General features: G+C 37.3%; 1 long non-coding RNA gene across 2 annotated transcripts; it reads right to left on the reverse strand.

The window, feature by feature from the left end:
• Window positions 1-1,551: 1,551 nt before the first annotated feature.
• On the reverse strand, window positions 1,552-4,014 carry LOC136254521 (uncharacterized). 2 transcript variants are annotated; one of them, XR_010700539.1, is made up of 3 exons: window positions 3,927-4,014; window positions 2,279-2,618; window positions 1,552-2,036 (listed from the first exon to the last, which is right to left on the reverse strand). It is a non-coding gene; the product is annotated as an uncharacterized lncRNA (long non-coding RNA). The 2 variants fall into 2 exon arrangements; XR_010700540.1 differs by having other exon boundaries at window positions 1,562-2,036; window positions 2,547-2,618.
• Between the last annotated feature and the right edge of the window lie 2,250 nt (window positions 4,015-6,264).

Genomic DNA, 6,264 nt, shown 5'->3' on the forward strand with positions numbered 1-6,264 from the left:
ATCTATTGCTGGTTAGTACATGTCTCTAGGCCTCGTAGTTTTCGGGAACATTAATTATTTATGATGTAATTTTAACCGCATTTCTTAGTGTTTGGTTGTATACTTATTAATACAGGGAAAAAAGGCATAAGCCTGTGAGTCCTTCTTATGTACAAAAAACTAATTCATTAAAGATAAAAATCATCAAATAGAATTTTGAAGTATTTACTGATTCAGTCGATATTACTTTTTATGGAAAAGGAATTACTTCGAACAGTTCTTTGGGCATGAGGCTTGAATAATTTGAGATTGCGTCCTCTTGTTATGCTAGACGATTGCTGGTGAAAACTACTTCAGGTTGTAAACTGACATTGCCATGTAAAATATTGTATACCATGCATCAACATAACTGCATGATGTCTTTGGTAAGTTAGTAAAGGAAGATTTAGAGCACTTTGACGACCATCGTATTCTAAATTGAAAAGTTCTGGAACACATTTGGTAGCTCTTCTTTGTACCCTGTGACATTCACCAATATAATTAGGTCCCCAGACAACATTAGTATACTCTACATGTTTAAAATCAGATTTTTTCAGTTGTATTTACTGTAACACTATATTGGAGGAGGCAACATGAATTCACCTGAATTGTCATTATTAAAATTTTTACCATTAACCTACCATCATAGTCATTGCTTGGCCACCACCTTTGATTTCATATCTTTTTTCACCCAGGCTTTTTGCGGGGCCGCACCCTTTTTTTCGCAGCTTGGCTGTTTTTGTATAGTATATCAAGACTCACGGTAGTGAGTCGCGCGGCCAGTAAAGCAGAAACGCGCGCCGCAGACAATAAATGACGCGACCACTACGTGAGGATTTTACAGGAACGAACGTTGTCAAATTAGGCCTTCCTGTAACTCACCCGCCACTTACGCTATCCCTCTGAAACTCTAGGATTGAACTCATCGTGTCACTAGTAACTACCACACAAGCAGTGAAGCAAATCCATGCCGATTGTTTCGTGATCGAGATTGCCGACATCAAAGGGGAAGTTTCATTTTTTTTATTTATTTTTTTTTTATCGCATGCGGTTAGACGCAACCGCATGTGTATGCCTTGCGTTCCTTTGTGCATTCCAAACATTGATTGCCCTGCTATCGCTTCAGTATTCACTCAATCGCCTCAAGATTCACATCATCGATTTCACCATACATGATTACCCTACAGTCTTAACTTCAGCACCAAACGAAGTTTCAGTCGTCCTCAGTCGACCTAGAGGCCAAATACAAATCCCAGATTGTTGTTTTCCGCAATACTCCCTTGGCATGTAGGGCAATGTATCTTTAAACTGTTCTAAAAGTTTCGTTCAGATTGAAACATTTGTTTTCGAGAATGGCTAGTTTGAAATTTGAATTTAGTCGCCCCCACGTAATTTGCTCTCTAAGAATTTTACTCGGAATTTAAAGAATGACGCAAAGCACAACTGCGGTCACTGGGTATTGATGAACTGCATGGCGCTCTATGTAGTTAATCAGTGCATATAGCCACAAAGAAGTGTGCTGCCATAGATTATAGTCCACAGATATAATCTATGGTGCTACATACCATCGTTCGTTTTTAAATTTGAATTTAGTCGCCCCCACTATGACGTAATTTGTCCTCTAAGGGCGCGGCTTAAAGAATGACACAGAGTACAACTGTGGTTACCAGTTGTTGACACAAGCTGCGAGTAATTAGCACATGTAGCTAGCCAATTGTCACCATGCATTATTGCATTTTACAGCACCCCCACACAAAAATTACACATGTAATTACAACATACAGAGGACACAAGAATACCAAACACTTTTCACAACAATAATGTAAGAATTGTACAATAATGACTGTAATATAACTGCTACGAAAATGTTTTCCAGTGGCCCGCCATGGTAGCAAGTCTCACATGACGGCATGTATATTCATCCAAACACAATGGGAGTAGCTAACAAGTAAGTATGATGACAAGTTGATATGACTCCATTTGTAGAATCCAGATGAGTGGGTGTTGCTCCAGTATGTCTAAACAGTTAACAAACATTCCTGTTATAAATATGTACTAGAGTTGCAATATAATAGTATAGTATTTAAATGCAACAATACATAGTCTCCATTGCATCACTATCAAACGACACTAAGTGGAGGATATTGTTGCATCTCTAGTATGTACACTCTATCAGTACAACCTGTCTTAATGGCCACCAGTATAGAAAGACAACCTCTCTTGAAAAGCCAATTCCAATTGAGAATTTATACACTGTTACCTGTTTATTGAGTGAAGGTGGCAATAAACAAGTTCCACCGTAATTTATACACGTGATGTGATCCTGTATATTCTGTCAGTGGATGAGATCCACTTGGCCAGGACAAAATGTGACTCAAATGTCCTGGATGATCCATACTCAACCCACTTATGACCCAGTGGCACAATGGAACTGAGTATAGAGAATACAATTATATTTATTTCTAAGATGTGTGGATGTGTGGACACATTACAACACATTACATGTACATACAAGACATGCTACGTACTGTTTTAGCAATTCAAGTCACCAAATTATGTACGGACCAGTCAACAATGCTTCATAGTGCCCATCAGTAAACCTGAAGAAAAGTTATGAAAAATAAAAATTCACATAAGTACAATGAAGCCTCATTAATATGGCCAGCTGTGGAACCAAAAAATTTGGCCTGAATAACAAGGTGGCCTTATTAATGAGGTCATAAAGTACTGCTTAGCTATATTTGGGATCTACTAGAGGTGGCCAATATAATGAGGTGGTCTTATTAAAGAGGTGGCCACTAAGTGAGGTTTCACTGTACATACAGTTCACAATCACAATGGTGAACAATATTAATGGTTAACAATATACACTGAAACCTGCAGGTCACTTCTTGTGGAAGATTGCTCTCTACACTAAATGACACATTCAGAGATTGTATTTAGATAGATGATACAGTAACACATTGTGACTTCAATACTCGTGATGTGTCAATGCTAGGCAGCAACCATATACACGGCATTGCCAATGCACAACATCACACTTGCTCGCACACACAATTTTGCTCAAGATTTTACAAATTGATAATTAAGAGGTGTGGAAACTAGCTGTTCGCTCGAAAGACTGTGTGGCAGCTGTTTTCCTTCTGTACAAGTGGCCACCAAGACAGGTCCACTGTGGATGAAAGCCAGGCATTAGATATTTGGTATTTTATGTGTTGAAGGCATTCCAGGGCTTCCGGTAGTCTCAAATCTCACCACAGTTTACCTCAGGCAGTGTTGTGGTCACCACTAAACCACCGGAATGCTGTGCTACGTTCATCTTATGCTTGGCTACTGTATTGTAGAACTGAAATGGATACTCTGAAAAATATATCCTATGGATAATGACTTCATCACTTTCTTCATCAGGAGCTTATAAGGACCAATAGTGAAACTTTTACACTTTGGGCTGACAGCCAACTGCCTAAGTCTTAAGCAGTGCCTTTGGTGCTCTGACAGATTGGCTGCCCCCTTGCTGACAGCACTCACTGTCTCATACGCTGTCACACACTAAATCCATCTCTATAGCCAGTTAGAACAGCATGCTTCTTACCTTTTTTAAGGCCGCAAAATGCAGCCACCTCTTTAAAAAGCTAGGTCAGAAATTTTTTGTCCCTACGACCTGAATAATGACAAGTTTTCACTGTACTATTAGTGATTAGTGATCATGGAGGATTATTTATTAAGATACTAAGATATACAAACGCTACAACCTCTAAATATAGCAGTAAATTTTTTTACCCTGGTCCAATGTCTCGCAATAATTGTGAGAGACTCTACTGTGACAAATACATGTTTATCATGATATGTACTAATCGCCTTTTTACAATTAAGTTTTACAACAGAAATACATGTATAGTTAAACTCACCAATTGTGACTAAATCCCTTCAACACGAAAAGACAAGTAATGAGACAACCTTGGAGACAACAGCCACACAAGCCTATTCTTGTGCGCTTATTTAGTAGTAATAAAAATTTTAAAGGCGTTTATTTACAACAGGACATAATTACGCGCCCTTCTATTGTCTCTGTACATACTTGCCTTTTCTTTACTATTCTCATTTCATTTCACAAGATCTCTTGGCAGGGGCGTAGCTTCTTCACTTGAATCAGTCAATGCTTGAAGTAGATCGAGATACTGTAATAGAACAGTCACATTTCTACAAGTGCCATATTTTATATTGTAAAGTCTGTAAGTAGCTAGTAATTTAAACTATAGAATCCGATGCTAAGCAGAAGTTGTAACTATGCTAAATATTGATTGCTGTGTTACAGCTGTTTTGTGACTGCTCTAATAGAGTATCTTGATCGTTTTAATGCAGTACAAGATGAAAGGCAAAGTGTTATTAAGGGTTTACTAGTTAAAATGGGTGGTAGTTGACTGCAGTTGCATGCCACTAACAGGGCCGTCCAGAGAAATTAGAGAGCCCAGGGAAAAGAGTTAAAGAGGGGCCCAGGGGCAAGGAAGAGTCTAGATCCTGACTGCTCTATTAGAGTATATCGATCTTTCTTTAAACAGGTATTCAAGGGGCCCCTTTCGGGCTGGGGCAGGGGGAAAAATACCCCAGTTGCCCCCCCCCCATGTGGGCGGCCCTGGCCACTAAAATTACAGTTATATTTTAATATTCTGTCATTGTAATCTGGGGTTTCTGTCAAAACCATGGAAACTCACTTACTGTTATCAACAGTGCATTGCTTATTCTAACAAAAAGTATTGAAATCCCATCCAAAAACAGCTTATAGCTGTAAAAAAAGTGCGCGTCCAAGTAAAGCAGAGTTAACTGCGACAAAAAGTAATGATATCATAATGCGGCCATGTGCGAGGTGTGCAAGTTGTAAAATTAATATTAGCTAATCAGATAATACAATGTTATTGTTAAAGTGTTAATGAGAACTATGTGATGCTGCTATTTTTAAGTGTGTGAGCATCTTCATAAATGCCACACAAATTTAATTCTCAATAAAGCAATGTGTATAGATTCTCTGATAGTAATAAATAGTTTGAGTTTGGCCGTCTTTCCTGTATACGGCAATGCTATGAACAAAGGAAAGGTGGCCAAACTCAAACTATTTATTGCTATCAGAGAATCTATACACATTGCTTTATTGAGAATTAAATTTGTGTGGCATTTATGAAGATGCTCACACACTTAAAAATAGCAGCATCACATAGTTCTCATTAACACTTTAACAATAACATTGTATTATCTGATTAGCTAATATTAATTTTACAACTTGCACACCTCGCACATGGCCGCATTATGATATCATTACTTTTTGTCGCAGTTAACTCTGCTTTACTTGGACGTGCACTTTTTTTACAGCTATAAGCTGTTTTTGGATGGTATATATATATTAATGGTAAGGCTGCTACAGTATGTACAAACAATGGCTTCCCACCCCATATGCATTTATCACTGATAAAGTACATACATGAGTTGCTATACACACTACTCTAATACTGTGACTGTTTTATTAGAGTGACTGTTCTATTAGAGTGTCTTGATCTTATATTATACTAAAAAAAATTGTAGGAAAAAGATATGACTGGATACAAAATAAACACTGATTCTTTTTGGGGATTTTACTACAAAGTGCATGACTGTTCCATTACAATGCATTAATTTTGAATGCTCTATTACAGTTTGCATTTTTCATTGACTGCTCTATTAGGAAGTATCTATTAATTTTCAAGGAATTTAACTTCTGTAGTTTGAAATATTGCTAGCATTATGTTGGCACAGCACTCTAGCCTACTATATATCTCATAATACATGGTTTTTATTATGTTGGTATATTTGACACAAGCCCATCATCTGTCCTAGCTAGGGACCTGTCAAAAGGCTGAAGCTCTTTAACATAGGAAGTCAGAATACAATAGGTGACACAAAAAAAGTCTACATTTCATTTTATTTTATGATTTTGCATTATATAGGATGAAAATATGGATTGTTTTATTGCATCAAAATTTTCAAACTATTGCTTTTGTACAGGTTTTTAAAATGATTATCAATCATCAGAAATCCAGTCACATTTATGATCATAAATAAAGCCGAAATGTAGACGTTTTATTAGTGTTGTTCCAGTATCAGCTTGTTATTTCAGTTCCAGTTCCAGTTTTAGAATCATAAACCTTTGGAATTACAGTTCCAGTTCCAGTCTAGAACTATAACTGTTAGAATTACAGTTCCAGTTCCAGTTCTGGA

This window comes from Dysidea avara, chromosome 4 (assembly GCF_963678975.1).
Source record: "Dysidea avara chromosome 4, odDysAvar1.4, whole genome shotgun sequence".
Taxonomy (NCBI): Eukaryota; Metazoa; Porifera; class Demospongiae; order Dictyoceratida; family Dysideidae; genus Dysidea; species Dysidea avara.